The 9,084-nt window shown below is 37.8% G+C and overlaps 1 pseudogene; it reads right to left on the bottom strand.

Moving 5' to 3' along the window:
* Positions 1-2,533: 2,533 nt before the first annotated feature.
* Positions 2,534-3,321, bottom strand: LOC120925005 (annotated as a pseudogene).
* Between the last annotated feature and the right edge of the window lie 5,763 nt (positions 3,322-9,084).

Below are 9,084 nucleotides of genomic sequence, written 5' to 3'. Positions count from 1 at the left end.
GCTTGGGAATACATTTGGTTTGAGCAGATTGCTTTCAGTTCTGAATAGTATTTTGCAAGGCAGTGCCATTTATTTTTACACATTTTAGAAACATTTGTTTATACTTTGGGCCAGTAGTGTATTTAGGTTTTGTGCTGCCCTAGGACTAACTAAACTAATGCACCCCTTAATTTAAATATGACCCACCCCTTTCTGTCAAGACCACACCCCTTGTTGTTTAAGAAATTTCCGAGAGGGGGTTAAGGGCCTGGGGGGAGCAATGAATTCCTTTAATTTGCATAGATTTCCTCTTACTTCATGTATGGCTATGGGGCAGAAAGTGAAGGGAAATTTCTTCAATGGGACAGGGATGATAAAAAAATAAACTGACAGGGCTATAACCCTCCCTTACTCTATCCAAAATGAAAAAAAAGTGTTGCCTATAGTTCTACTCTAAGCAGAAATTTCTGATAACTTGATGGAGAGGACTAAGGAGATATAACCATGCCAATGATGCAGCAGATAGCATGTAGCACAGTAAGGAAGGTTTGTGGTCCAGGATGATAGGACAGTCAAAATTAGAACATTCTAGTGGGATTCATATCAGGGCTTTAACTAGGCCCTTTCCAAAAAACTAAATTTCTTGAGTTCGTGCCATTACCTGGTGGACTTTCTAGTGTGCCTTAAATCATAATTGTCTTGAAATAGCCTTTCCTGATTTTCATTTAATTTTTAGACAGATGGGCTCACATTCTCATCAAGCATACTTTGATATAATGCCAAATTCATAGATGGCTTGAAGACTACAAGAAGTCCAGGCTTCTGAAGAAGTCCACTGATTGGTGGAGGAAATGCACACGTCAACGGAGTGATGTCATCACACCCGGATGTGGAACCAGCATGTCCCAATGGCGATCTACACACATTCACAGAGCAGCAAATAGCCGGTCAGCTTTGGACACAATATGTGATGGTATCTTGGAAATTGGGACAGGGTCATTGGAGAGACTGACAGCTGCTTTGATCTGGCATTCACTTACTGTAAGGAACTTGGCCAACTGTGTGAGAAGCACCGGACACCTAAACTGTGCAAAGTAGGTAGAGCAGTAAGTAAACTATACCTTATAGCAGTATTACAAGTTTCTGCAGCTCTGCTTATTTCTACCATGCTTCCTTCCAACTTGCTTATATTCACGCAATGCTAGTTTGGCACTAAACAGCTATAAACAACTCAGGTAATACAGAGAGCAGTAAGTATATACACCTCATTGAAGTAGAACGATCATCTGAAGCTCTACATATATCTGCTTTGCTCCCTTCCAATCTGCTCACCATTTAAAGACATGAACTGCTTATCGCCAGCTTACTAACAATGATTGCTTTAAAGCTGTGAGATATCTCCTCTAACATCTCTACACTTCACCTTGGAAAATTAGCTCTTGGAATGGACTTCTTACGTTGAAGCAGCAAGCATTTATACGATTGAGTAATTGAGCTGTAATTACAGCATCACACATTACACTACTTTGCATATAACTACTGCTGCTATCTGCTTCTCCAGGATACACCTGTCTGAACTGAGCTCTAATTGAGAGTCTACCTGCTGTCTGCTTTTCAATATAGGAGCTACTGTTGAATGAAACTGGGCTAATATATGGTTTTGAATGCACACAAGCACCCAACATAACTAGTTTGTTATACACGACTCTATTTCGTACTAGCAATCACCACCAGCATGAATATATGTTCAATACATATATCTATAATTGGAGTGCTACCTTTACTAATTGAAGGCTTTCCAAATGTCTGAACTCTGTTCCTTGTGATCCCATTGTTTTTCCAGTGCATCATAGTGATTATTCAGGACCGTTCTGTGTCATTCTGTACACTACTACAGTAAGCATGACACCACTGATTCCACTGGACATACAATTGTGTTATCACAATAGTTGCTAACTGGTACCCTCTTATCACCCTAGGAAACTGCCTGGATTAATTTTTTATTATTGTCTGTATGTTTTGTGTTTTTTAATTCTGGGAAGGTACTGCACTTTTTCAAGTGGAGGTAATTCCATGTCATTTTTAATAATTTTTTCATTAAACTTTTTTCATAGTACACTGCTTGGATATTTTGTAGTGCCTGCTTTACACAAAAGGAACTATAAACAGAGAGGGTATTCTTCAATCTCATTTTCTTCTCTTGAGCTGTCAATTGAATCAAAAGACTTCTCATACAGTATCTCACACAAGTGAGTACACCCTCACATTTTTGTCTTCGTAAAAACATCATATAAATGTTTTATTTAGAATTAAACTACTTTGATATCACAAAACACATTAAACTTCAAATGACATTGCAATAATCTGGAGTGCGCATTTATTCAACATCAAAACATGCAAACAAAAATTACTCAGGAAAGACGATCAGACGAATATAATTTAACATCTTGCCTTCATCATCAGCTTTAATCTGGACAGAGATTAGGGCAAACATTCAAACAAAGCAGTAAACTGAAGAGATGCTGACATTTATCACAACTCATCTTAGATGACTATGAAAAAAAAAAAGCTCTAAAGATGCAGAACATTGCAAGATTACTAATCCTCATCCGAAGCATCTCTTTCAAATGTGTAAGCCATGAAGCAAGCATCTGGTCTCTAAGGGACAAGGGGGTGTCCATGTCTCACATATAAAAGCCCAAGAAGCTGAAGGTTCAAAGAAGAGCAGCATTTTTTTCCAGGGACTTTGCATTTGAAAATGTATATTGTTTAGGGGTTCCAAGTAAATTGTCTCTATCATCTCTATTCTTGTGGAAACATATGAAAACATGGTCAACTTGAAGCTGCTCCTCAGCAAATTCCAGCAGAACAGCAAAACTATCTTTTCTCTCATCAGGAAGTGTGCCACTTGGGATTTCTATGTACAAGTTGTTGTTGTTGTTGTTTAGTACAGCCTTCCAGTCTACTTGTTTTCCATCTGTTAGCCTAGATTGGACATTGAGAATTCTGGTCCTGTTAGAGGATGCAAGGTCCTCTGTTATGTTCAGCCTGTGATCAAAATAAAATAAATTAGCTGAAAGATTGTGATCCCTTTGACTATTCCCTCGTCCACCTGGGATCTTCAGGGCTGGGTGAGGGACATCAGGCACACCACCGAGGCCCCGGACCCAGGTTACTACAGCAATTGAAAGAAATCCTGTAACTTTCACTACTATTACTGGGAATACTCAGAAGAGGCATGATGATGTAGCTTTTATTTCCTTCCTTTTCTCTGGCAAAGCAATGGCTATTGAGTATCCGCTGAAGAGAGGATTTCCCCATCCGGCCTCTCTGGTCTGAGAACCAAAAATCCTCCTTCCTTCTGCCTCTTCTGATGGTACTGCTCAAAATGGCACACACCCTCACATTATTATAAATATTTTATTATATCTTTTCATGTGACAACACTGAAGAAATGACACTGTAAAATATTGTAACAGTGTAAATTTGCTGTCCCCTCAAAATTAATCAACACACAGTCATTAATGTCTAAACCACTGCCTGTCCATGAGCATGTCTGGTGTGATTGGAGGCCTTGTGAATTAAAGGGGCAGAGAGGGAAGGCTATTAGTTGACCATGTAATTAAACTTTCAGGCTTGTATAGAGCAGCTGTCAAAAGGCCCTTATACCCCTCTTTCTAAAAAGAAATACCCAAAACAGACTGGAGACCCTCTTTTGTTTACTTTTTTTATTATCAAATTTGTGCAGTGAAACATAAAAAAATCACTAACCGATTGGTTTGATTTAACTTAAATTACCCCAGTGAGCTTATTTGTAAACTCACTTATTTTAAATCGGTCGTAAACCCTTTCATATAATTAGTGAAGTGACTGACCTCAGAGATTTAAAAAAACTCCTACATAAGTTGTACCTATTCAGCAAATGTATTTGTTGTCCTGTCCATCCATTCAAAACTCAGAGATGAAAATGATTTTTCACATATTCACAAAACAGGGGTGTGGGGAGGTGGCGAGCAGCAAGTACACACTGTAAAAGAGCTCTGAGAGCTGATTGGAAAGAAAAACAGAAAGGACACACATCTTCACACACCTTCATACCTTCACACAGCACACAGGAACAGAGCGAAGGCTATCAATCACAGATTTATACCTTGTCACCTTTTATTTCTAGGTGTCAGGAAAACTTGTCAGGAGTGACTCACGTTGATAGAAGGGGGATGAGACAGCAGAAAGACAATGCTTTGGAGAAAGGCAACTAAAAACTGTAGAGGGATATGCTTTGTTTATATTTCATGTCTGAGGTTTACAGACACTTTAATGCCTCATACACACGACCGGTTTTCCTGATGGGAAAGCGGCGAGAAGAGCTTTTGGCCGGGAACCCCAGCCGTGTGTATGCTCCTCTCAGTTTTTCCGATGGGAAAACTGCGCAAAAACCACCGGACAAAAAAAGAGAACCAGCTCTCTTTTTTCCCACCGGGAAAATCGGCGGACTTTTGCCCGGCGTTTTTTGGCAGTTTTCCTGTGGGAAAAACTGCGATAGAGCATACACACTGCTGTGATTCCCGACCAAACCTCCATTGCAGTTTACCTGTCAGAAAAACTGGCCGTGTGTAGTGGAAAAGACTGCCCGAGCAGGTTCTCAGCTTTCCCCTCGAGATTTCCAACGGGAACTTTTCTCGTCGGAAATCTCGCACGTGTGTATACGGCATAACTGATAACTTGTCAATTGTAGTATATTAAAAATCATCAACTTGTTTGCCAAAATCAGTACATTATCTATACAGTTGCCCATAGAAGAATAATGAAAAGTAATGTTTTTCTATTTGCATCGCCATATTAAGTAATGAATGCTCAGTTAGATTGCAATTTAACACATTTTTGTTTTTCTGCATATATAATTAATATTTAAAGCACATTATTATGCTTTGCATATGCTATTCTAAAACTTCAAGATTGCTTTGTTAGTAACAAAGGTGTCTATTATTGGAGACATCAGTTTAAGATATTATTTTATGCCCTCTGGCATGCTGAAGTATTAATATTCTCTAATGTGCATTTAGTTGTTTGCTTCAGTAAAATGCAGTGTACAGAAATTAACAAAAATAAAATTAAATTCAGCCCGCAGACAGATTCTTCTATTGGAGTCTTTTAACTAGTTTTATTGGTTTGCTGGTTCCCCATGTGGCTTTTTAATAGAGGTCATTTAAGAAAGTGTTTTTTCAGAAAAGGGACTAATCTGAAACACTAGGGTTTTTTTATCTCATAGCTTGAATCTCAAACTATCATATTGTTATTATATCAACATGGAGTGCCCAAAACATGTTTGCTTCTTAGAGATTTACATCCTCTCTCACAAACTCACATGCTTTGAAATACTCACACTGAAGGTTTCCCTTTCTAACAATATATTTCAAACTGGCTTTTAAGAAGTCTGACTGCTTACAACTGAGGAATGTTGTTGAGTATTTGAGGTTGTTTATCCTTCTACATGACTATAATTTGACATGTTTGGCATAATCTTTAGACACGATCAATGGAGAAAAAACAAAGATAAACTTTACATTGTTCCTCCACTAACTAGATCTTATCTACATGATAATTGTTGGAACATTTTTAAGTTTTCAGATACAAAACTAAATTTTCCTGAAAAAATAGGTAAGTTAATACTTCCAAGTATTTAACTACCCGCTTTTGTCAATGTTTTTTTTTTTTTGCATATACAGTAATTACAATTAAGTATTTTATAAAAAATAAAATAACAAGCAAGATCTTATTTCTATTTGTGTTTAAATTTTTTAACAGATGCCATAGAATTCAATCTATTTCTTTTTTTTCTATCTTTTTCCTCACATAAATAAAGAAATAGAGAACATAATTAAGGATTTATACAATTCCAATTCTCATCAACAAATACATTACCTGAATAAACAAGTCATTCTTTGAATAAAACTGCTTTGATTAAACAATGTTTTACATAGAACAAAACTTCAATAACCCAGAATTTCTTAGCCAAGCAAAATCTCACGTTACATTTGTTGTTGCTAAAGACCAGCTTTTTCAGCTACATGTCTATAAAATGTATTTATCCAAATACTGTTTTTGTGATTTTTCCATATACTTTTGCACATAATCTAGACAGTTATTGAAATATGGGTGAATTGTGAAATCATCAATCTATGTGATCCTATTACTATTTGAAAGGTTGCAATTTATAATAAAAACAAGTCAAGATAATGCAAACTGGCAAAATAATAAGATAATGAAACAGAGTATAATTTACACTCCCCGTAAACACAAGACTTATCAATAAGCTTAAATACTGTCTGTAACACCTCCCTGTGGTTCCTACATGCTCAAGATACCAACAGTCACAAAAACACCAGCAGTTTACCATCTTCTTAATATCTTTATTAAAGATGTAGAACATCAAAGTCATTAGGTTATTGTTTTTTAAACCATGGAAGCGTCTTATAATTAAAGCTTAAAGTAGTATTAAATCCAAAATGAAAAATGTAATGCATTGTGCTTACCAATTCTTAGATGTGGTGGCTAAATTAATATTTTTTCCCTTTTATTTTACCTGGCTTTCCAGACAGTAAAACACTACCTGTCCACGGGTGTCTGCCTTCTGGATGAAGTAGTAAAGCAGACACCTTTGGAAAGAAGCATTGTCAATCCAAGGAGAGGGTAGTGTTAGCAAATTTAGACAGACTTTACTATTACATTAAAGCTGAGTTCCAGGTAACACTTTACAGTAATTACAGCAACAGCAAACAGTTTTCTCTCGTTTGCCATGAATGTTTTTCATAAATTAGAAAACACTGACTATTGTAAGCACCCTGTCAAAGTTAAATGGTTTGTCTTTACCCTCTAACTGCTTCTTTGTTTGGACAGCTTGGTCTGTTAAAATAAGTTGAAAAATAAGAGACTCACTGGCTACATTAATAGGTTAAAATAAAGGGAAAAGCAAGCTGAATTGTAATAAATATTTGTTTTTTGGTTGAATACATCTTTAAAGTGGGGTTTGTGTAGGCTGTGCAGCTTGCTTTACAGTGGAAAAAAAATTGATGTAGGGGGAGTTACTATCATCATTATCACTGCAGATTCACAAGCAAAAACCTAAATACGTTTTTGTGGTTTCCTACTCAACTAAAAATGTTTTTGTTGGTGTATGTTCCCTTTTCTATCTCAAACAAAAAGAAAAGATAAGTCAGAGTTGGTTTTCATATAAATGTATATCTATATATTGAGTTACCACTGAAATGAACCACAGCTCCCCTTGAAAAATGCACTCCCAGCAGGTTTGCTACTGAGTACTGGTTTAGATTACTCACTCAGTACACTTTTCTTCCAACAAAAATGCACAAATTGTGCAGAGATAGCAACAATAAGGACATGATCAGCTATTTATCAGTTTATACATGTGGCTCACATACACATATTTGCCATAAATAAATGTTCTTAGTTAACCATTTGCCGACCGTGCACCGCCGTTATACGTCCACAAGGTGGCTCGGCTGGGCGAGAGCACGTAATATGACGTCCTCTCTCCCAGCCGCCACTAGGGGCGCGCCCCCCGCTCGCCCCCGACTCCCGTGCGTGTGCCCGGCGGGCGCGATCGCCGCCGGGCACACGCGATCGCTCGGTACAGAGCGGGGACCGGGAGCTGTGTGTGTAAACACACAGCTCTCGGTCCTGTCAGCAGGGGAAATGCTGATCTTCTGTTCATACAATGTATGAACAGAAGATCAGTGTTTCCCCTAGTGAGGCCACCCCCCCCCCCACAGTAAGAACACACCCAGGCATACTTAACCCCTTCCACGCCCCCTAGTGTTAACCCATTCACTGCCAGTGACATTTTTATAGTAATCCAATGCATTTTTATAGCACTGATCGCTATAAAAATGCCAATGGTCCCAAAAATGTGTCAAAAGTGTCCGAAGTGTCCGCCATAATGTCGCAGTACCGGAAAAAAAAATCGCTGATCACCGCCATTACTAGTAAAAAAAATATAATAAAAATGACATAAAAATACCCCCTATTTTGTAAACGCTATAACTTTTGCGCAAACCAATCAATAAACGCTTATTGCGATTTTTTTTTACAAAAAATATGTAGAAGAAAACGTATCGGCCTAAACTGAGGAAAAAAAATGTTTTTTTATATATTTTTGGGGGATATTTATTATAGCAAAATTTAAAAAATATTCATTTTTTTAAAAATTGTCGCTCTATTTTTGTTTATAGCGCAAAAACTAAAAACCGCAGAGGTGATCAAATACCACCAAAAGAAAGCTCTATTTGTGGGAAAAAAAGGACGCCAATTTTGTTTGGGAGCCACGTCGCACGACCACGCAATTGTCTGTTAAAGCGACGCAGTCCCGAATCGCAAAAAGTACTCTGGTCTTTGGGCAGCAATATGGTCCGGGGGGTAAGTGGTTAATATGCCTAACATTAAAGACCAGTGTCATCATGTACATTCTTCTAATGTTCTCTCTGCTAATATGTACTTCTTACTTGTAAATAGTGATGAGTGAACTGACCAAAGTAGGGTTTGTTGCATGTTCACCAAACCCGTATTGGTAGGACAAAGCTCACATCCTCATGTCCTGTTTCCAAAAAGAGATGTGGAGATCTGTGGGGGAGACCTATCAGAATCACAAAACCCCCTTAGAATAAAGGGGGGCCCAAGCTATCCACCCCCTACATGAATAAGTATGGGGAACATAGTACCCCTTATGATCTCAAGGTTTGGCACAAGCCCAAGTTTGGACCAAATTTTGGCTGTTCAGACTCATCCAAACTACATACTTTTAAACTCAGCAGAAGGTGAACACTGTATATAACAGTGGCATTTCTATGGCTACTATCTATGACAGCTTTTTATATGTCAATAGTTGATAAGGCATCAGTGGATGTCAGCACTCAACCAATGACATCACCTGGCAACATTAATTTACTGGCCAGGAATCTTTGACCATGTAAGCAAAGGGAAAATGTTGCCTCTGTTGGATTGTTTTCTTTTATCAGGCGGAGAACGATGTTCATTGTGATTGACATAGATATGCATCTCTTGACAATGGATTTATATCATGGGACTTTT

Source organism: Rana temporaria, chromosome 1 (assembly GCF_905171775.1).
Source record: "Rana temporaria chromosome 1, aRanTem1.1, whole genome shotgun sequence".
In the NCBI taxonomy this organism is placed as follows: domain Eukaryota; kingdom Metazoa; phylum Chordata; class Amphibia; order Anura; family Ranidae; genus Rana; species Rana temporaria.
The sequence above is the reverse complement of the archived record's forward strand: the minus strand, read 5'-3'. Positions and strand labels throughout refer to the sequence as shown.